This window comes from Ovis aries, chromosome X (genome assembly GCF_016772045.2).
Source record: "Ovis aries strain OAR_USU_Benz2616 breed Rambouillet chromosome X, ARS-UI_Ramb_v3.0, whole genome shotgun sequence".
NCBI classification, from domain to species: domain Eukaryota; kingdom Metazoa; phylum Chordata; class Mammalia; order Artiodactyla; family Bovidae; genus Ovis; species Ovis aries.
The window spans coordinates 40,281,105-40,304,130 of NC_056080.1; positions in this window are offsets into that span (position 1 = coordinate 40,281,105).

Consider the following 23,026-nt stretch of genomic DNA (forward strand, 5'->3'; position numbering starts at 1 on the left):
TTTGATCTCTTCATCAAACCTGAATAAAAGCCTCGCTGGTTAGAGAATTCTTACTTGTAGGTTTTCTCCTTTCAGTATTTTAAATATATTGTGTTACTGTCTTGGCTTGAAGAGTTTCTGATGAAAAGTCAGCTGATAGCCTTATGGGGGTTCCCTTCTACATAACATGTTGCTTTGCCCTTGCTGCTTTTACTTTTATTTTGGGCAGCAATGCAAAGCATGTGGGATCTTAGTTCCCTGAACAGGGATCAAACCCACATCCCCTGCATTGGAAGCAGGGAGTCTTAACCATTGGACCACCAGAGAAATCTCCCCACAACTGACCCCCTGCTTCTTTTGGTGTTCTCTCTTTATCCTTAATTTTTACCGTTTTAATGACAATCTGTCTTGGTGTGGTTCTCTTTGGGGTGATCCTATTTGGGATTCTGTGCTTCTTAGACCTGGATGCCTGTTTCTTTTCCCATGTTAGGGAGGTTTTCAGCTATTATATCTTCAACTATGTTCTCTGCCCCTTTCTTTCTTCTGAGACCCTACTAACATTGCATTAATGGTAATGTTACTATATTTGACGTTGTCTTAAAAGTCTCTTAAACTGTTCTCACTTCGTTTTATTCTTTCTTCTTTTTTAATTTTCCACATCAGTGATTTCCACATAGAAAATTCTAAAGACACCACCAAAAAATTTCTAGAGTTTGTCAATGAATTTGGTAAAGTTGCAGGATGCAAAATTAGTATTTAGAAATCTATATCATTTCTACACATTAACAATGAACTATCAGAAAGAGAAATTAGGAAAAAAAATCCCATGTACATTGCATCAAAAATACCTAAGAATAAATATAAGTTGGTAAAAGATCTATAATCAGAAAACCGTAAGACACTGATGAAAGAAAATGAAGAAGACACAAACAGTTGGAAAGATATACTGTGTTCATAGATTAGAAGAACTAATATTGTTTAAATAACCCTACGACCCAAAGCTAGAGATTCATTGAAATCCTTATAAAATTACCAATAGCAGTTTTCACAGAACAAGAACGAATAATTCTAAAGAAATGGAAACACAAAAGACCCCAAATAGTCAAAACAATCTTGAGAAAGAAGACCAAAGCTGGATGTATTACATTCCTTGACTTCTACAAAGCTACAGTAATCAAGATAGTATGGTACTGACACAAAGACAGATTGGTGCAACAGAATAGAGAGCCCAGAAATAAACCCACACACTCATGGCCAATCGACAACAAAGGAGGCAAGAATAAACAATGGAGAAAAGAGGGTCTCTTGAATAAGTGGTGCTTGGAAAACTGGTCAACTACATGTAAAATAATGAAATTAGAACATTTTCTTGCCATATGCAAAAATAAACTAAAAATGGAATAAAGACCTAAATGTAAGACTGGAAATAAAACTCCTAGAAGAAAACATAGGCAGAATACTCTTGGACACAAATAATAGCATTATTTTTGGGGGATCTGTCTCCTAAGGCAAAGGTAACAAAAGCAAAAATAAACAAATGGAATCTAATTAAATGTAAAAGCTTTTGCACAGCAAAAGAAACTGTCAAAATGAAAAGACAACCTACTGAGTGGGAGAAACATGTGCAAATGATATGACTGATAAAAGTATCCAAAATACACAAACAATTCATACAACTCAACATCAAAAGAACAAACAGACCAATGAGTAAATGAGCAGAAGAACTGAATAGACATTTTTCCAAAGAATATACAGACTGCTAACAGATACATAAAAAGATGCTCAACATCACTAATTACCAGGGAAATGCAAGTCAAAACCAGAACGAGATATCACCTCACACCTGTGTGAATGGCTATTATTAAAAATGCAACAAATAAGTGTCAGTGAAGATGTGGGAAAAAGGGAACCCCTCGGTACTGTTGCTGGAGATGTAGATTGGTGCAGCCACTATAGTAAACAATATGGCAATTTTTCAAAATATTAAAAATAGAACTACCATATGATCCAGCAATTCCACTTCTGGGTATTTACCCAAAGGAAACAAAAACACTAACTAGAAATGCCGCATCGCTAGGTTCATTGCACTACTGTTTACAACAGCCAAGATACAAAGCAACAGATGAATGGATAAAGAAGAGGTGGTATAAAAAATAAAGAAAACAAAGATGTGGTTTATGTACACAATTGAATATTACTCCACCATAAAAAAAGAACAAAATCTTGCTATTTGTGACAACATGGATAGACCTAGACAGTATTATGCTAAGTGAAATAAGTCAGACAGAGAAAGACAAACACTTGATGATTTCACTTGTAGGGGGAATCTAAAAAGCAAAACAAATGAACAAATATAGCAAAACAGAAGCAGAGTTATGGATACAGAGAACAGGTGATTGCCAGAGGTGGTGAGGAGAAAAAAGAAATAGGTGAGGGACACTGAGAGGTACAAATTTCCAGTTGCAAAATAAATGAGTTACAGGTATGAAATATACAGTGTGGGAAATATACTCAGTAACTATGTAATATCTTTTTTTAAATAATTTAAAAAATAAAGACCTTGATTTTATTAAATATACTTTTTCTCTTCTATGCTGAAAATCTTGGTTCCTAATGATATTATAACAATTAATTATAAGTCTTATATTACTAAATATATTTGACATACACTTAAATTTAATAGTTATAAGTAAATATAATAAAAATTTGAATTAAATATAATTTAATAACTATAATATACATGGATCACAATAAACTGGAAAATTCTGAAAGAGATGGGAATACAGACCACCTGACCTGCCTCTTGAGAAATCTATATGCAGGTCAGGAAGCAACAGTTAGAACTGGACATGGAACAACAGACTGGTTCCAAATAGGAAAAGGAGTACATCAAGACTGTATATTGTCACCTGCTTGTTTAACTTCTCTGCAGAGTACATCATGAGAAACGCTGGACTGGAAGAAACACAAGCTGGAATCAAGATTGCTGGGAGAAATATCAATAACCTCAGATATGCAGATGACACCACCCTTTTGGCAGAAAGTGAAGAGGAACTAAAGAGCCTCTTGATGAAAGTGAAAGAGGAGAGTGAAAAAATTGACTTAAAACTCAACATTCAGAAAACGAAGATCATGGCATCTGGTCCCATCACTTCATGGGAAATAGGTGGGGAAACAGTGGAAACAGTGTCAGACTTTGTTTTTTGGGGGGCTCCAAAATCACTGCAGATGGTGATTGCAGCCATGAAATTAAAAGACGCTTATTCCTTGAAAGGAAAGTTATGACCAACCTAGATAGTGTATTCAAAAGCAGAGACATTACTTTGCCGACTAAGGTCCGTCTAGTCAAGGCTAAGGTTTTTCCTGTGGTCATGTATGGATGTGAGAGTTGGACTCTGAAGAAAGCTGAGCGCCGAAGAATTGATGCTTTTGAACTGTGATGTTGGAGAAGACTCTCGAGAGTCCCTTGGACTGCAAGGAGATCCAACCAGTTCATCCTAAAGGAGATCAGTCCTGGTTGTTCATTGGAAGGACTGATGCTGAAGCTGAAACTCCAATACTTTGGCCACCTCATGCAAAGAGTTGACTCACTGGAAAAGACCCTGATGTTGGGAGGAATTGGGGGCAGGAGGAGAAGGGGACGACAGAGGATGAGATGGCTGGATGGCATCACCGACTCAATGGACATGAGTCTGAGTGAACTCCGGGAGTTGGTGATGGACAGGGAGGCCTGGCATGCTGCGATTCATGGGGTTGCAAAGTCAGACACGACTGAGCAACTGAACTGAACTGAACAAACATATAGTATTATCAGAAAAAACATATTATTTTAAATATATATATTTGCTATAAAATATATATATAATATTCAGTTTAAGATTTTTTTATGTCTTTCCTTTTTATTAGGTATAGCCCATTAGAAACTTAGAGTCAAATTTACCATCTTTTGAAGTTCACTTGAAATCATTTGTCTCCACGTGATTAAGCCATTAACTTAGTACATAGATCCATTTATTTCATGTTGCTTTGGATTTTTAGATATCGCTTTTTAAAATTTTTAAATTAAATTTTGCTTTATAATTATGTAAAGTATTGACATGGTTCTAAAGTTACATCTCTAATTCAAAGTATCTTCAGAAAAAAATCTAGGTTCTATCTCTCCACTATTTCCTTCTTCCTTCCATAGGTAACAGTTTATTTATTTTATGATCTATCCTTTACATTGTATCCTAAAAATACAGGTCCTGTTTGAGGAGGAGGGTGGGGTGGAGGGAAAGAAAAATATAGGTACATACATAGTTGCATTCTTCCCCCTTTCTATGATAAACTATGTTCTTTTATTTTTCCACTTTACTTTCTTTTTACTTAACATTAAATCCCAGAGAACACGTTATAGCAATGCATAAAGATATTCTTTGTTTCCTCCTATGTTTAAATAGTATTCATAGTTGGGGACTTCCCTGGCGGTTTGGTGGTTAAGACTCCGAGCTTCCACTGCAGGGGGCATGGTTTCATCCTATCCTTGGTCATGGAACTAAGATCCTGCATGCCAGGCAGTGCAGCCAAAAAAAATTAGTATTCATTGTGTAGATGTATCAGAATTTATTCATCGAGGCTCCCAAAAGTCATTTGCATTGTTTCCAGTTTCTTGCTATTATAATTAATGTTGCAATAAATATTTGTGCTTTCATTTTTTTATAGTGTACCCTTGGGATAGATTCCTATAAGAGAGAATATCAAAAGAAAATGTCAAACTTTTGGATTTTTGCTAACCTGGTAGGAGAGAAAACATACCTCAGTGTAGTTTTAATTTGCATTTCTATTATGAGCAAGACCAAGCTCTTTCCATATGGTAAAGAGACATTTGCACTTGTTTTTCTTTTTTCTTTTTTTTTTTCTGCACTTGTTTTTCTTAAATTGATCATTTTTATATTTAGCCTGCTTTCTAGAATTGTCTTTTTCTGTCCTATTTTTAAAAGTTTATCATACATTAGGAATAGTACCCCATTATCTGTGCTCCAAGTTGCAAATATTTTTTCCCATTTTGTCATTTATGTTTTTATTCTATCTAAGCTGTTTGGGGGTTGGTTGTTTTGCATGCAACAGCTATATTTTTATTGAAGTGTAGTTAACTTATAATGTGTTAATTTTAAGTGTACAACAAAGTGATTCAGTTATACACATATGTGCATATATATGCATTCTTTTTCATATCCTTTTCCATCATAGGTTATTACAAGATATGGAGTAGAGTTCCCTGTGCTATACAGTAGATCCCTGTTGCTTACCTGCTTTATATATAGCAGTCTCTATCTGCCTGCGTGCTCAATCGTGTCCGACTCTTTGCGACCTCATGGGCTGTCACCCGCCAGGCTCCTCTGTCCATGGGATTATCCCAGCAGGAATACTGAAGTGGATTGCCATTTCCTTCTCCAGGGAATCTTCCCGACCCAAGGATCGAACCCGTGTCTTCTGCGGCTCCTGCATTGGGAGGCGGGTTCTTCGGCGACCAGCTGCTGCTGCTGCTGCTGCTGCTAAATCGCGCCCATATATAGTAATGTGTATGTGTTAATCCCAAACTCCTAACGTAGCTCCCCCCGTCCCCTCCGCCCCTCGTTCCCTCCCCCACTCCGTCCCCTTTGGTGACTATAAGTTTGTTTTCTATGTCAACAACAGTTACATTAATGTCGCCACATTTATCTGTTTTTTTCCTTATGGCAATTGTATTTTGAGTCATAGTTGTCAAAGATTTTTATAAGGCAGCAGTGCTACTTTTAAGTGTGATCCTCAGATCAGCAACAAAGTCTGCATTTCCAACAGATCTATTGAATCAAACTCTGCATTTTAACAAGATCTCCCTAGGTAGTTAATTTGCACATTCAAATTTGAGAAGCCCGGTTCTAGAGAATTTCACTCACTTCATCTTCTAGAACTAGTGAGGCGGATGACTGGTTCTTAATTGGAAATCATTGGTGAGCTCTTATCTACAGCTGCTGAGGAAAAACAATGAAGAAAGAGGCCAACACCAGCAAAGGGTATAAATGGAAGTCTGTTTCGATAACCAATAATAAATTCAGATATGAGAATCTTCTATTAAAATGGTCTTTAAAAACATACATTTTGTAGTGCTACAATTATTTGATTGACTTATCAATCTATCATTTTGTGAAATATCTGTGGACAATATACCAGTGAAAAGAGGGCTTTGGTTATTTTCCAAATGAATAGCACTGTCTCCTGCTGTTAAGCTTTTCACAATTCTCATGACCATGGACTTCGCAGAGGATAAAATAAACCTCTTCAAGGCTTGCTGCACTGCACAAGCAAATTCTGTCCCTCTCCCACAAGCTGCAAAGATGGTCATGTGACCTACGCTAACTGTATGGGTGGATAAAAGATTCCATAGAAAGATTCTTGCCGTGCCTTTGTAACTAGCACCATGTAGCTGTTTGTCAGTAATTTTCATTTCTGCCAGAATGTGTTATCCTATCTCCTTTGCCAATGGATTATGTAGAATTTACTCAATAAGAATAAACACACTGGAGAATTAGATCTTGACTCAGCTGTTTATAACAGCTTTTTGCATTTTTCATTGTCTTGGAATGCAAAAGGGTTTTACAGGAATGATTAAAGCAGGAATCAGCCATGATAATATGGTGCTGTCATTCATTTTTAATACACGGACTTGTACTCAAGAGCCACCCAGAGTTCCAAACACTGTTAGAGAGAAAACTAACCACTTTAAAGTCCAGAACTGGGCCTGTGATCATGAGGAGCATGTATCAATTTGACAAGTGACTTCTTGCTCCAGTTCTCTTTTGACTTTTGTAGTATTTCTGAGGCAAAGTTCTTAAAATTTAGTATATCACTTTAAACCTAGATTTTAGGTTCAGAGAACATTTTAAAAACTGTGTGGAAAAACACTTCATAAACCATAAAGCATCATCTTTATTTGGGTTATGTAGTGGGATTATGTTTCACATTTCAGCTTTATAAAAGACAGGAAGCCTAACATTTCAATTAATGAACATTACTTGCTTAATGAATCTCCCTAAATAAAGTGGCAGCTTTCCACAGTTTCATGGAAGGAATAATCAGCTTGACTCTGCCATACCTGGTGACCTACGCTTGTAGGAACTATTTCCATGAAATATTTTTGTGTAGTCATAGCATCAACTTTTTCCACAGTGCAAATAGTTGCTAGTTATTCTCTTAAATCGCTAATGGAAATATAAACTGGTATAACCCTAGAGGTTAATTTTTTTAAATTTATCAAAATTACAAATGCATACATCTTTTGATCCATCAATTCTAGTTCAAGAGATTCATCCTACAGAAATATTTACACATGCAGAACAATGTGTGTACAAGATTATTTCAAAGAGCAAGGATTCAAAACAACCTAAATACCCATCAGTGGGAGGCTAAGTCACATAAATTATGGTACATCCATGGAATACCATGCATCTGTGAAAAACAATGAGGAAGCCTTCTTTGTAGTGATTTGGAAATATATTCAAGATATATTGTTAATGGGAAAAAGTAAGGAAAAGAAGAATATAGTATGCTACCACTTAAGGAAAAGGGGAACATTATATACACAGATCCAAACACCAAAGAGAAAATATGTAAACATAAAGAAATATATATCTGTGTTATATAGAGAGAGATATATACACACAAAAAGCAAATAATATTGTTGTGGAGAGGAAAGCTAGAAGTCTGGGGAGTGCAGAGATGTGAAGGCGACTCTTCATTACGGACTCTTTTATACTTTGAATGCAGAAATATGTGAATCCATTACTTATTCAAAATGTTTAAATGTTTGAAAAGATAATATATACATCTGTACTTGTCTATTTCCTTTTAAAGCACAGTTGCCTATAGATAGTGGAGTCTGACCATTTGGCCATGTTGCCCCCCTTTTGCTTCTTGATGGCTGGAAAATTTCTTCACCAGAGTCACTTCTCTATGTTATGTGTGACCCAGCTGATAGCCCACCTCTTCCCACAGTTCCATCCACTCTGACCCATACACAGGCTCAGACTGACTCCAGCCCTAGGACCAAACACCCACCTTGGATAAGGAGGTGATAGAAGGATGTCCCTGGTGGTCTAATGGTTAAGACTCGGGGCTCCACTGCAAGGTACCACAGGTTGGATCCCTGGTCAGGGAAGTTCTGCATCCTGCACAGCATGGCAAAAAAAAAAAAAAAAAAAAGTGACAGAAGACCCCAACACCAAGTTGACCCAGCTGAAATTTGACTCTTACATGAAGACCAGTAAGGCAATGCACACGTTGTTCCCGACATGTGGTCACCTTCCTTGTCCTGGATATCCAACCCTCACTGTTGATAATATGCCCTCCATAGGACTGCATCCTGCCAGGCTTTTGTCAGTACCAGTTCCAGAAACTGAAGCCTTCGCATCTGCTAGCAGAAGTCCCTTAAATAGACTCCCTGTTGGCCTGCCTGCCTCTGTCTCAGAACACTGCCTTCCTCTAGAGCCTTGGTCACCAAGTTCTGCCCTCTGGCTGAGAAATCTCATTCCTCTGTTCCCATGTTTGGTCCTCCCATGCTTACCATTTTATTTGTTTTTCCCTGTCAGACTCTAATAATGGTAATAATACTAAAGAGACTGACAGGGAAAAACAAATAAAATTTACCATTATGACTTCCGTGCTATGTTAGACCTGCTAGAATGAATTTTGTCTTTGTGCCTAGAACTAGGACACAAGGGCCAAGGTTCAGCCTGTCCCCTCCCGGTCTGTCTCATCTCATTGCTCAACACTAGACAAGCTGGACACTGCAGCAACTACACTGTTAAAAAAATGACCCTTACTGGAGGGTCTTCTGTGCTTCCTCTGAAATTTAGTCTGATTGAAGTTTTGTTTAAATGTCTCTAATCCCTCAGTTTTTCATTGGCAATAGACACATTTAATGGAGGCTTAAGATTTCAACCTTTAAGGACAATGCCAAGAAACAGATTAACTATAATCATTCACCATCACAAGAGATTAGTAGAAACCATGGAAGGTATTACAGGACTTAGAACACTGCTTCTCAAACTTTAGTGTTTATCAGAAGGGAGAACTCATTAAAGCGGAGTGCTGGGCCCCACTTCCTGATGTTCTGATTCAGTATGCAGTATGCCTAGGCTAGGGCCAAGAATTTGCTCTTGTTAAAAGTTCCCAAGTGATGGTTAATGCTGCTGGTGCAGGTATAGAGGTTAAGATGAGAAAACTGAAATATAGAGGGATTATGTGACTTGCTCAAGGTCCCATAGCTAATACGTAGTGGAATCAGAATTTGGAACCCAGGTATTTTTACTCCAGAATCATCACTGCAGTCTTTTTGGTGAAAACAAACAAAAAACACAACACAAACAAACTTCAAATCTAAAGCAAAACATCATAATTTCAGAAGGATCATTGTGATTTAATGCTATTAAATATATTGATTTTTTGGCAACATCTATTTTTTCAGCAGCCTGATATTCTCTAATGCTATTAACCATGAAACATGTTTCCTCAAGAGTTTTAATAATTTTCAACTTAGAAGAAAAGTATTTATTGAGCATCTGGTATAGTATCCAGGCATAGTAGTCATCAACAATGCACTTCAGAGAAGCCTCTACTTCACTCAGCAAAATAGCAAGTAATTTAAATTGTTTCTAGTTGAATTTTTAACAGTTTAATACAAAGCTATAATTTCATTACCAATGATTCTGTTGAACCGAAATGTTCCATGGGATCTTTTCTACATTTCTCACAGTGGAATCTATATGCATTTGTAAACTTTGAAGTAAGACATGCAAGCAAGTCAGCAACTGTCCTTACACTTATAATCATGAGTCTAACCAGGTACTTACTCTATCAATTACAAGACTAGAAATAGTCAACTACAATTCCTTCCCCTAAAAAAGTGCCAGAGGTATGGCATTATCATAAAGCAGAGCAAAAATTTTTAATGTATCACTAAATTTTACTGACATGTGACCAAAAAGAGTCATCCACACAGATAATGTGAAAAAATATAATTATCACTTGCTTTAAGATAATCTCTTATCTATTGATATACAATATATCTTATAATGTGTAATTTCAACTGACTTCCTCATCCTTGACACTAAGAAATGGTTCTACCTCTGCCACAGCATTTTATCTTTACAATAAAAGCATCACAATCATTTAGACTGAAAAGCTAGTAAGCTTAGAAGGCAAAGAGAAATGCTCTTGACACACCAGTGAACTATAGGTAGGCGGGCTCTCTAGGTACCTGCAAACTTGGTTCCATTCCAACAAGGGGTATCAGTAACAAATTGAACAAGTGTCCTCATTGGTGAAACGGAGATTCTGAATTATTCAAGGTAGTTTTCCCGATAAAGTGATCTATTGTGATAACAACTACATGTGTGTGTTCATATTTTCATCATACTATGTAACTGGGTCTAGTAATACTTAGAATATTAGACTTCAATGAAACTGCAAAACAGAGTGCTTTATTACTGGATAAACCATTGGAATAGAGCTTAATAATTTAGAACATATATGCAATTTCACTCTCACTGTTGTTCAGGACACCAACCTGCAAAACAAAATTTGTGGATATGTACCATGATACAGTAGACAGAATTCTAAGAGTTGCAGAAATCTGAATTGATATCCCAAGCACACAGAATGAAATGCTATTCAATATATGGCTGGGCAAAGAACAACTTCTGATGAAGGAAATTCCAAGAGTTGTATTCAGTCAGTTTCCAGAGTTTACACAGGATCAGGGATCTTCAAGTTTTTACCAGTCTGAGTAGAGAAACTTTGATCCCAGAAATATCATACCTTAAGAGTATAGCTAATCTAGCCCTAAAGAAAAGGCTATTCTAGACCAACCTTAAAAGTTCTTAAATGAAAGTCTTGAAGGGATCAAGCTGACCTACAAATAAAATAACTATCTGCCAAAACAAGTCCAATAGTATTTAAAGTAAGATGGCAAATTCTAAGACTCAACGATGTAAAATTCATAATGCCTGCAATCCAATCAGAAATTACTTAGCATGCAAAGAAATAGAAAGCATGACCCATAAGGAGAAAAATTAGTCAATAGAAACAGAAGAAGAATTACAGAATGATAGGGCTAATGGACAACAGTGATAAAACAGCTACTGTAAGTATTCCCCATATAGTAAAGTAAAAATAGAAAGTATAGTAAAAGAAAATATAAACAGAATGAAAATAGAAATGGAAGATAAATGGAAACTCTAGATATGAAAAACACAATACTTAAATTTACAATTCCACTAGATGAGATTAACAGCAGATTAGACAACACAGAAGACCAGAGGACTTAAAGACGTAGCAATAGAAACTATCAAAATGCAGATAAAGAGAAAATGGCTAAGAAACAACCCACAGAGCCTCAATGATCTATAGGAAAATATCAAGCAGTTGAACACATACACAATTGAAATCCCAGGAGACGAGAAAGAAAAAGAACATGAAAATATTTGAGAAGTAAGGGCCAAACTTTTTCCAAAATTGATTTTTAAAATCTGATAGACTTTAGTAGGTGAATGAATAAATAAATTGTGGTACATCCAGACAAAGGACTACAGTATTATTCAATGCTAAGAAAAAATGAGAAGATATGGAGGAATCTTAAGTGCGCATTACTAAGTTAAATCTGAGAATGCTACATATTGCCTGATTCTAACTATATGACAGGGCTTCCCTGGTGGCTCAGTTGTAAAGAATCCGCATGCCAAGCAGGTGACACTGGTTTGATCCCTGAGTCAGGAAGATCTCCTGAAGAAGGAAATGGCAACCCACTCCAGTATTCTTGCCTGTGAAATCCCATGGACAGAGGAGACTGGTGTGCTGCAGTCCGTGGGGTCGCAAAAGAGACAGACACGACTTAGTGACTAAACAACAGCAACAACAACTATATGACATTCTGGAAAAGGTAATACTATGGAGATAGTGAAAAGATCAAAGGCTGTCAGGCAGGGGCTGGGGTCGGAGTGGAGATGGGGATGAATAGCAGAGAGCACAGAAGATTTTTAGGACAGTGAAAATATTTTGTATTTATTATAATGGTGGATATATGTCATTATACATTAATCCAAAGCCAGTGAATACACACCACCAGGAGTGAACTGTAATGTAAACTATGGACTTTGGATGATTGTAATGAATCAGTGTATGCTCATCTTCGTTAAAAAAAAAAAAAGTGTACCATTCCCATGAATGATGTTGATAATGGGAGAGGCTATGCATACATGGGAACAAAGGGCATATGGGAAATCTCTGTATCTTCTTCTCAATTTTAGTGTTAACCTAAAACTGCTCTTAAAAAGATCTTTTTAAAAGTAATATTCTTTTCTTTAAAAAAATCCTATAAACAAACATATCTATATACTCAAGGTGTCCCAAATATGATAAACACAAAGAAAACTGCATGAAGACACGTCCAAGTCAAACTGTTAGAAAACAAAGACCAAGAGAAAATCTCGGCAGCTCTCCACTTCAAGAACTTTTGGCCGCATCAGGTCTTAGTGGTGGCACAGGAAATCCTCCCTTGTGGCACACTAATTCTCTAGAAGCAGCAAGCGGGCTCAGTTGCTCCTTGGCATGTGGGATCTTAGTTCCCCAGTCAGGGACTGAACTCACATCCTTTACATTGCAAGGCAGGTTCTTAACCACTGAACCACCAGGGAAATCTCATGAAGTGTTAAATCAAGTTGTTTATATCATTCAAAATTAGAGAGAGAGAGAATCTTAAAAGCAGCCAGACATCAAAGTAATTAGCCTCCAATTAAAATAAATAAATTTATATTTTTTAAAAAGCAGCCAGAGAAGAAAGGCGCATTATGTACAGAGGTACAAATGTAAAAATCACTGCAGACCTTTCTTTATAAACTATGAAAGGCATAGAAGATCTTTAAATAAAAAAAGATATGTTGACTTAGAATTCTCTACTCAGAAAATATATCTCCTTTAAAAATGAAAGTGAAAGAATTTTCAGACAAACAAAAACTGAGAGGATTTGGCACCAGCACACATCCGCTACAAGAAATGTTCAAAGTTCTTCCAAGCATATAACACCAGAAAGAAACTTAGATCTACACAAAGGAATGAAGAGTGCTGAAATGGTATATATGGGGTTAAATATGTTAAAAGTTATTTTCTTAATTTTCTAATTATCTTAATAACTATTTAAAGCAAAAATACAACATGAATGGGTCTAGAGACTGTCATACTGACTGAAGCAAGTCAGACAGAGAAGGAAAAATACTGTATGACATTTCTTATATGTGGAATCTAAAAAAGGAATGATACAAACGGACTTACTTACAAAACAATAAGAGACTCAAAGAAGACAAGCATAACTGCCAGAGGGAAGGAAAAGGGGAAAGGATAGGTAAAGAGGTGGAGATGGACATGTATACACCGCTATATTTTAAATGGATGACCAGCCAGAACCTACTGTATAGCACATGGAACTCTGCTCAATTTTATGTGGCAGTCTAGATGGGAAGGGGGTTTGTCAGAGAATGAATACATGTAGATATATATATATATATATATGGCTGAGTCCCTTCACTGTTCACCTGAAACTATCACAGTATTGTTAATTGGCTATACCCCCAAAGAAAATAAAAAGTCTTTAAAAAAATTAAACATTTCAGTTCAGTTCAGTCGCTCAGTCATGTCCAACTCTTTGTGACCACATGGACTGCAGCACGCCAGGCTTCCCTGTCCAACAAGAACTCCTGGAGCTTACTTAAACTCATGCCCATCAAGTCGGTGATGCCATTCAACCATCTCATCTTCTGTTGTCCCCTTCTGCCTTCAATCTTTCCCAGCATCAAGGTCTTTTCTAATGAGTCGGCTCTTCACAGCAGGTGGCCCAAAGTATTGGAGTTTCAGCTTCAACATCAATCCTACCAATGAACACCCAGGACTGATCTCCTTTAGGATGGACTGTTGGGATCTCCTTGCAGTCCAAGGGACTCTCAAGAGTCTTCTCCAACACCACAGTTCAAAAGTATCAATTCGTCAGCACTCAGCCTTCTTTATGGTCCAACTCTCACATCCATACATGACTACTGGAAAAACCATAGCTTTGACTAGAGGAACCTATGTTGTCAAAGTAACGTCTCTGCTTTTTTTTTTCATGATGTCTAGTTTGGTCAGAGCTTTTCTTCTAAGGAGCAAGCATCTTTTATTTTCATGGCTGCAGTCACCATCTGCAGTGATTTTGGAGCCCAAGAAAATAAAGTCTGTCAATGTTTCCACTGTTGCCCCATCTATCTGCCATGAAGTGATGGGACCACACGCCATGATCTTAGTTTTCTGAATGCTGAGTTTTAAGCCAACTTTTTCACTCTCCTCTTTCACTTTCATCAAGAGTCTCTTTAGTTCTTTGCTTTCTGCCATAAGGGTGGTGTCATCTGCGTATCTGAGGTTACTGATATTTCTCCTGGCAATCTTGATTCCAGCTTGTGCTTCATCCAGGCCAGCATTTTGCATGATGTACTCTGCATATAAGTTGTATAACCAGGGTAACAATATGCAGCCTTGACATACTCCTTTCCTAATTTGGAACCAGTCTGTTGTTTCATGTCCAGTTCTAACTGTTGCTTCTTGACCTGCATACAGATTTCTCAGGAGGCAGGTCAGGTGGTCTGCTATTCCCATCTCTTAAAGAATTTTCCAGTTTGTTGTGATCTACACAAAGGCATTGGCATAGTCAATAAAGCAGAAATAGATGATTTTCTAGGACTCTTTTGCTTTTTCGATGATCCAACAGATGTTGGCAATTTGATCTCTCGTTCCTCTGCCTTTTCTAAATCCAGCTTGAACATCTGTAAGTTCACGGTTCACATATTGCTGAAGCCTGGCTTGGAGAATTTTGAGCATTACTTTGCTAGTGTGTGAGATGAGATTGTGCGGTAGTTTGAGCATTCTTTGGCAGTGGCTTTCTTTGGGATTGGAATGAAACTGACCTTTTTCAGTCCTGTGGCCACTACTGAATTTTCCAAATTTGCTGGCATATTGAGTGCATCACTTGCACAGCATCAGCTTTTAGGGTTTGAAAGAGCTCAACTGGAATTCCATCACCTCCACTAGCTTTGTTCATAGTGATGCTTCCTAAGGCCTACTTGACTTCGCATTCCAGGATGTCTGGCTCTAGGTGAGTGATCACACCATCGTGGTTATCTGGGTCTTGAAGATCTTTTCTGTACAGTTCTTCTGTGTATTCTTGCTACCTCTTCTTAATATCTTCTGCTTCTGTTAGGTCCCTACCATTTCTGTCCTTTATTGAGCCCATCTTTGCATGAAGTGTTCCCATGGTATCTCTAATTTTCTTGAAGAGATCTCTAGTCTTTCCCATTCTGTTGTTTGCCTCGATTTGTTTACTTTGATCACTGAGGAAGGCTTTCTTATCTCTCCTTGCTATTCTTTGGAACTTTGCATTCAAATGAGTATATCTTTCCTTTTCGCCTTTGCCTTTCACTTCTCTTCTTTTCTCAGTTATTTGTAAGGCCTCCTCAGACAACCATTTTACCTTTTTGCGTTTCTTTTTCTTGGGGATGGTCTGATCACTGCCTCCTGTACAATATCACAAACCTCTGTCCATAGTTCTTCTGGCACTCTGTCTATCAGATCTAATCCCTTAAATCTATTTCTCACTTCCACTGCATAACCATAAGGGATTTGATTTAGGTCATACCTGAATGGTCTATTACTTTACCCTACTTTCTTCAATTTAAGTCTGAATTTGGCAATAAGGAGTTCATGATCTGAGCCACAGTCAGCTCCTGGTCTTGTTTTTGCTGACTGTATAGAGCTTCTCCATCTTCGGCTGCAAGGAATATAATCAATCTGATTTCAGTGTTGACCATCTGGTGATGTCCATGTGTAGTCTTCTCTTGTGTTGTTGAAAAAGGGTGTTTGCTATGATCAGTGCATTCTCTTGGCAAAGCTCTATTAGCCTTTGGCCTGCTTCATTTTGTACTCCAAGGCAAATTTCCTGTTACTCCAAATATCTCTTGACTTCCTGCTTTTGCATTCCAGTCCCCTATAATGAAAAAGACATCTTTTTTGGGTGTTAGTTCTAGAAGATCTTGTAGGTTTTCATAGAACCGTTCAACTTCAGTTTTTTCAGCATTACTGGCTGGGGCGTAGACTTGGATTACCTTGATATTGAATGGTTTGCCTTGGAAATGAATAGAGATCATTCTGTTGTTTTTGAGGTTGCATCCACGTACTGCATTTTAGACTCTTTTTTACTGTGAGGGCTACTCCATTTCTTCTAAGGAATTCTTGCCTGCAAACATTTACATACAAAAAAAAGTAATAAATAAAGCAAAAATAATTATGATGTACTGTGGGGTTTATAACATATGTAGAAATTAACACAAAAGCCAGGAGAGGAGAAAGGAAACACTGTTGTAGGGTTCTTATGCCATATGTGCAATGATATAGTATCTGAAAACAAATTGTGATATGATAAATAAGCATTTTGTAAACTCTAGAGCAAATACCTCAAAACAAAGAAGTATGGAAAGTAAGCCAACAGTGGAGATGAAAAGGAATACAAAAGTACTCAACCAATCCAAAAGAAGACAGGAAAAGAGGGGAAAGAAAGTGAAGAACAGACGAATAAGATATGAAACAAAGAGCAAATGTTAGATTTAATCATACTGATACATTAAATGTAAATGGTCCAAATGCTTCAATTCAAAGAAAAATTAGCAGGCAGGGTTTGAAAAACTAAAAATGTGAGACCTACTGGTATGCTGTCTGCAAGAAGCAAAAACAGGAGAGAAAGCCAAAATTATTATTGGAAACAATTCCCATAGAAATAGATAGAAAAGCAGACAGAAAATTGATAGGAGTAAGGAACACAACATAATCATTCAACTTGACTTAATTAAATTTAGATTTAATATTTAAATTAAAATTAAAGTACTTCATACAGTTAAAGAATGTATGTTCTTTTCAAGTGCGTATGGTTCATTCACCAAAATAGACCATATGGGGAGCCATAAATCAATAAATTTAAGATTATAATCATATAGAGCATGCTGTTTAACCACAACAGAATTAAATTAAACCAATAAGATCTGGAAATATCCAAATATTTGGAAATTAAACCACACACTTCTATAAAACACATAAGTGAAAGAAATCAGAAGGAAATTTTTATAACTTTAAATATTTATATTATAAAAGAAGAAATGTCTAAAACTAATGATCTAAGCTTCTACCTTAAGAAGTTAGAACAAAAAAGTAAACTATAATTCAATTTTTAAAAAGGAAGCTAGAAAAAGAACTTATTAGACCCAAAGAGACTGCAAGAAAGGGAAAAGTAAAGATAGGAACAGAAATCAATAAACTAGAAAATGGACAAACAATAGAGAAAATCAATGAAACAAAAAGTTGGTTTTTTGAAAATGTCAATGAAGTTGATAAACCTCTAGCTAGACTGATCAAGGAGAGAAAAAAGACACAAATTATCAAAATCAGAGATAAAAGAGGACATATCATATGGATCATGGAGACTATATATTTATATAATGACTTAACACCGTAAGTTTAACAACTACATGAAATGAACAAATTCCTTGAAAGACAAAAATTACCAAAATGGAGTCAACAAGAAATAGAAAAGAAGAAAAATCCTATGTCAATTATAAAAACTGAATTCACAAATAACCATTCCAGAAAGAATATTCTAGGCCCAGATGGCTTTATTGAATTCAACCAAACACATAAGATATAATACTAATCCACCTATACTCTTTTCAGAAAATAGGAGAGAAAGGAACACTTTACAACTCATTGTATGAGACTAACATTATCCTGATATAAGAAAATAAAATTACAGGAACTTCCCTGGTGGTCCAACAGCTGAGGCTCCTCACTCCCAGTGCAGGGGCCCTGGGTTCCATCCTTGGTCCCGGAACTAGATCCCACATACCACACCTAGCAGTTCATATGCCACAACTAAAGATTCCACATGCTGCAGCGAAGTTCAAAAGTCCCACGTGCCCCCCCAAGAAACAAAACAAAGAAAATAAAACTACAGACCAGTATTCCTCATAAACATAGACACAAAAATTCTGAATAAAATAGCAACTCAAATCCAGCAACATATAAAAAAGATACTACACTTGACCAAGTTGTATTTATCTAAGGAATATAGGTTGGTTTATCATTCGCAAATCAACCAATAAAATGACCATATTAACAGGCTAAAAAAAAAAAAAACTGAATAGGAATTTCCTGGCAGTCCAATGGTTAGGAGTCAGTGCCTTCACTGCCAGGGCCTGGATTGGATCCCCGTGGCGGCAACTAAGATATGGCAAGTGGCATAGTCCAGCACCCCCCCACAAATTATATGATCACATCAATACAACCATCCCCCACATTTGACAATATCCAACCCTCATTCATAATAAAATCATTCAGAACGTTAGGAATTAAAGACAGTTTTCTTAATCTGATAAAGAATGGCTATGCGAAACCTACAGCTAACATCATATTTAATGTTAAAGAATAAATGTTTTCCCAGTAAGACAAGGAACAGGGCCAAAACACTGATCTTCACTATTTACACTTAATATTGTACTAGCCAGTGCAATAAATCAGGGAAAAGAAATAAATGGCATACAGATTGGAAAATAAAAGGTAAAACTGAACTTATATGACATGATCATGTACATAAAACATTCTAAGGAATCTAAAAAAAGCCCTAGAACTAATAGGTGAGATTAGCAAGTCTTCAAGACATATGAGACAAAAGTACAAAAATTAACTATATGTCTGTCTACAAGTAAAGAAGAGTGGGAAATTGAAATTTTAAAAATATCATCAATGATACCATCCAAATACATGAAATAAATTTCAAAAAATATATCCAAGACTTAGACATTGAAAAGTTCAAAATACTACATAAGGAAATTAAAGAAGACCTAAATAAATGGAGAGATATAGCATATTCATGGATTGGAAGATTAAATATTATTAAGATGTCTATTCTCCCCAAATTTAATAGATTCAATGCAATCCAAATAAAAATCCTACCAGTGTTTATTTTTTAAGAAATTGACAAGCTATTTCTAAATTTATGTGGAAATGCAAAATAACTAGATTAGACTAAACAATTTTGAAAAAGAAGAACAAAGTTGGAGGATTTACATAAACTGATTTCAAGACTTAGTAAACCATTGGATTTCCACATTGGAAAAAAAAAATGTAGCTTTACCTTGTCTTACACCATACACAAATATAAGCTCAAAATGGATCTTAGTTCTAAATATAAAACCCAAAATAAAAAAAGTTTATAAGAAAACACAAGAGAAAATTTTTCTGGTCTTAGTGTAAGAAGAAATTTCTTAGACAGGACCCAAGAAATGTGAACTAGATAAGAAGAAATTAATACATTGAACCTAATCAAAATTTAAAACTACTGTTCATTGAAAATCAATAATATGAAAATTAAAAAACAAGTCGACTGGCTGAGAGAAAATATTCCCTATATATATCTGATGAAAGGTCCCTATGCATAAAAAACTTTTAAAACAATAAGACAAGGACTTTCTGGTGGTCCAGAGGTAAAGAATCCGCCTGGAGATGCAAGTGACACGGGTTCCATTTCCGGTGTGGGAAGATCCCGCATGCCTTGGGGTAACTAAGCCCATTTGCTACAAATACTGAGCCCAAGCTTAGAGCCTGCGCTCTACAACAAGAGATGCCACTGCAACAAGTAGCCCCTGCTCATCACAACTAGAGAAAGCCCACACATAGCAGCAAAGACTCAGTCATAAATAAATAAATTTTAAAAAAATAAGAAAATCCCCAATATATAGGAAAAAATTTAAACAGATGCTGTAGGAAAGAAGACATGGCCTGTAAATACATGAAAAGATGTTCAATATCATTAGTTAGTGAAAAAATGTAATTTAAAACCACCCACTTGATAAAAAACACCACCAACTAGATTGCTAAAATCAAAAAGGTTAACACTGCTAAGAGTTGACAAGAATATGAAGCAACTATAATTCCCATACGTTGTTATTGGGAATAAAAATGCTACAGCTGCTTTGGGGAACAATTTTGAAGATTCAAAGTTAAACATATACTTACTATACAATCCAAAAGAAATGAAAACATGCAAAGATTTGTGCACAAATGTGCATAGCAACTTTGTTCACAGTAGCGAAAAATTGGGAACAATATGAAAATCAGTAGAAATATGGTTAGACATATTATGGTATATCCATATGAAGGAATATTATTCAGCAATTTAAAAGAACAAACAATTTATACACGCAACACCAATAAATCTCAAAACATTGTGATGAGAAATATAAGCCAGACATACTATATGATTCCACTCACATGAAATTCTAGAATGAGCAAAACTAATCTATACTGATAGAGAACAGGCCTATGGTTGCCTGGAAATATGAGTGAAGGTAAACAGTGACTGAAAAGACGACCTGGGGAACTTTATGAAAGGCTACAAATATTCCATGTTAAAGGTTGACAAACTTCACCCCCATAGGTCAAATCTGGTCCACTGTCAATTTCTGAACAGTAAGTGACAAATGTCTTGTACATTTTTCTTAGAGCATTGAGAAAACTCAAAAGAAGCATGTGAACATTATATGGAATTCAAATTTCAGTGTCCCTAAACAAATTAGGGCTTCCCTGGTGGCTCAGACAGTAAAGTGTCTGCCTGCAATGCGGGAGACCTGGGTTCAATCCCAGGGTCAGGAAGATCCCCTGGAGAAGGAAATGGCAACCCACTCCAGTACTCTTGCCTGGAAAATTCCATGGATGGAGGAGCCTGGTAGGCTACAGTCCCTGGGATCGCAAAGAGTTGGACACAACTGAGCAACTTCACTGCTACTAGTTGAAATAAATGCAGTTGATTCTCTATTCCAATACAACCATGCCTATTTGTTTACGTACCGTCTATAGCTAATTTCATGCTACAACAGCAGGGGCAAGAGAGAATTTACGACCTACACACCTAAACTATTTACTATCCGACACTTTAGAGAAAATTTTGCTAACCCCTGAGCTAAGCCATCCAATGCCATGCAGTTTCCACCTTGCTCACTACAATACTCTCTGAGCCCTGAGCTGCCATGTCATCAGTCCAGCCACGGGAGCTACCATGCAGTGGACACCCAAGCCATAAGGAGAACCAAACGTAAGCACTCTGGCAGACAATCTGAGCTGAGCCCAGACGCCAGAGTATCTTATCCCAGGCACCAGACACCATAAAGGAAGTCTTCCGGTCATGCTTTGACCCAGCTGTTCAGCTCATCCCCAGACATTTCAGTCTCCCAGCTGAGGCCCCAGACTTTATACAACAGAGACAAACGGACCCCACCACTTCCTTTGTGAATTCCTGATCCATCTATAATAAAATACTAGTTTTTTTTTTGCCACTAAGTTTGGAGCGCTTTGTTAATCAGCAATGCATTACCAAAACAGGTAAACCTACTTTAATAAGAAAAGGATGGATAATTAGGAATCTGGTTTTAAAGCAAACACAGAAAGAAAGAGAGACAAACATGCTCATACAAGAAACCAACCAGTAAATATTTTTAAAGATTTTCCCCATTTGGTTGTTACCTCTTAGAGAATGAATTTTCCACAAAATTCCAGCACATAACATCAAAAATATTCAAAGCTCCAGAGGGCTGCCACTATGAGTCATCATGACGCAGTCTGGGTAGAGCTGGCAAGGTTGCCTTTTATTTTTATGAAAAGGGATATGTTTATTTCAGAAATGCAGGATTGGTGTGCAATTTGAAAGTAAATGCTACTCACTATATTAACAGAATAAAGGCGCAAAATCATGAGTATTTCAAAATACATTAGAAGCATTTAATATAACATTCATTTATGATAAAAAAAAATTCTTCGAAAGCTCCAAATAGAAATGGGTTTCCTTAAAGTGACACCTCCTAAAACCCTACAGCAAACATCATACAGTGATGAAATATTGAAGATTATGAAATTGGAACAAGACAAGGATGTCCACTCTATTTAACAGCCATCGTAATGTAGCTAGGACTATAAGGCAAAAAAGGATAAATAAGAATGCATCGTGTCTGTGTGCTTAAGTCACTTCAGTTATGTCCAACTCTTTGCAACCCTATGGGCTGTAGCCCATCAGGCGCCTCTGTCCATGGGATTCTCCAGGCAAGAATACTTGACTGTCGTGCCATGCCCTCCTCCAGGGGATCTTCCTGACCCAAGGATCTAACCCACGTCTCTTACGTCTCCTACACTGGCAGACAGTTTCTTTACCACCAACGCATTTTGTCTAGCAAATAGAAATAAACCATCTCATTTGTTAGTAGCATGATTGTGTACATGGAAAGTTGTGTGTGTTGGAAGGTCAGCAAGGGGCAGCAGAAATTGTCAAAACACACAATCAATTTTGTATATGATGTTAAAAGCATAATTAGGGGATTTCCCTGGTGGTCCAGTGGTTAAGATTCGCTTTCCAGTACAAAGGGTGCAGGTTTGATCCCTGGTCAAGGAGCTAAGATCCCACAGGCCACGAGGCAAAGAAACCAAAACATAAAACAGAAGCAATATTGTAACGAATTCAATAAAGACTTTTAAAAAATAGTCCACATCAAAAAAATCTTTTAAAAAAATGTAATTAGGAAATGACACCTTAAGAGGAATAATTTATATTAGCATCAAAAACACTAAACATGTAAATCTATCAGAGTTGTGCAAGAACTCTATAGAAAAGCTATAAAATACTGTTAATATTGTTGACAGACTTCCCTCATACCTCAGTCGGTAAAAAATCTACCTGCAATGCAGGAAACCCAGGTTCAATTTCTGGATTGGCAAGATCCCCTAGAGAAGGAAATGGAAACCCACTCCACTATTCTTGCTTGGAGAATTCCATGGACAGAGGAGCCTGGCAGGCTACAGCCCATGGAGTCTCAAGAGTCAAACACGACTTAGTTACTAAACCACCAATATTGTTAACAGAAATGCA